Genomic DNA, 1,386 nt, shown 5'->3' with positions numbered 1-1,386 from the left:
TATCAGGTTTATACAACGTCGACCCCCAATGTAGCAGACCAAGGAAGCAAGGACACGAGGCAGGTAAAAAGGTAAGTGATATTTATTTACAGGTGGAGATAAAAACTCGAACAGTTGTTATTGTTGCAGGAGATGGTTGAGGAGGAGCAAAGAGTGGGATCCTGGGTGTGAGGAGAATCCAGGAGAGAGTAGGAGGTTGACCCAGACAGAGAGGTGGACGTCGTTGCTGGAGACAGGACATCAAAGATCCACAGGAAGGAGTTCCAGTGGTGGGAGAAGTCCTAAGGAGGACCAGAATGAATCAGGCCGTGGAAGGTCCAATTGTCAGAAGATGTCCCAGCACTGGAGAGGAGGCTGGCAGCTGCTTAAATGGGTGAGTAGCAGTACTCCTCAGATTGGTGGCAGGTGTGATGAGTTGGGTGATTAGCTGTGGAGGGAAAGTGACAAACAGACACAAACAGACACAAACAGACAGAGGGAAACCAGGAATCCCACAAAAGTGATGTATTTATGGATTTTTCCCTATATTTTTTAACCTATTTTAGGCTGAGATATGACCGTTTTCATTCATTCTAATTGAAATTATTAATTCTGTTGCGCCGCCCCGGTGAAATGCAGCTAATTTGACCATTGATGTGCATTTATTAAGTAAAAGTTCAACTGAGACACACCTTTACTATAAAGTCAAGTTAACAACTAATTGCATTTAGGTGGTTATCTTGTTAAATTTTGAAGAAATATGCAGCGAGTCGCCCTCTGCACTTTCATGTTTCCGCATATCGGCTTTTGAAATGCAGCTGATTTGACCGTCAAAGTGCATTTATTAAGGACAAGTTGGGCAGAAACACATTTTTGCTATAATTTTGAGCAAACAAATAATTGTTTTTAAGTGTTAATCTTGTTAAATTATTGTTAAAGTCCTTCCATGCATGCCCCCATGGCCACCCTTTGGCAGCCAATTGATTTTTGGCACAACACCGGCCCACATTTTCTGGTTCGGCCCATATTTCCAGGTTGTCAGCGGTGACACATAATAGATGCAACATATATTGTGAAGCGACATATTTATGGATTTTCCCACTTAATTAGACATATTTGGACTGATGCAACTTATAGGGTGGTACGACATGTACGGCAGAAAATACAGGTAATGTAAATAGAGCAGAAATGGAAGCACTACCTTTGTCATCTTGACTTGCTGTGCTCCAGTATCTAATAATATTCGAATGGTGTGGACGTGCCCCTCCCGTGCAGCAATGTGTAAAGGTGTGTGCCCTGCAGTTGTAGAAGAGTCTGGGCTAGCTTTGTGCTCCAGGAGCAGCTTGACAAGCTCCTTGTTGCCCATTCGAGCCGCACAGTGCAGGGGTGTCTGATCATCCTGGGGGT

General features: G+C 43.7%; 1 protein-coding gene across 1 annotated transcript in view; it reads right to left on the bottom strand.

The window, feature by feature from the left end:
* LOC119424563 (ankyrin-1) overlaps positions 1–1,386 on the bottom strand; it is a gene marked incomplete at its 3' end in the record, with an annotated part of 42,012 nt that overhangs the window by 13,655 nt on the left and 26,971 nt on the right. The window lies entirely within an intron of this gene.

This window comes from Nematolebias whitei, chromosome 18 (genome assembly GCF_014905685.2).
Source record: "Nematolebias whitei isolate Nwh7 chromosome 18, NemWhi1, whole genome shotgun sequence".
Classification (NCBI taxonomy): domain Eukaryota; kingdom Metazoa; phylum Chordata; class Actinopteri; order Cyprinodontiformes; family Rivulidae; genus Nematolebias; species Nematolebias whitei.
The sequence above is the reverse complement of the archived record's forward strand: the minus strand, read 5'-3'. Positions and strand labels throughout refer to the sequence as shown.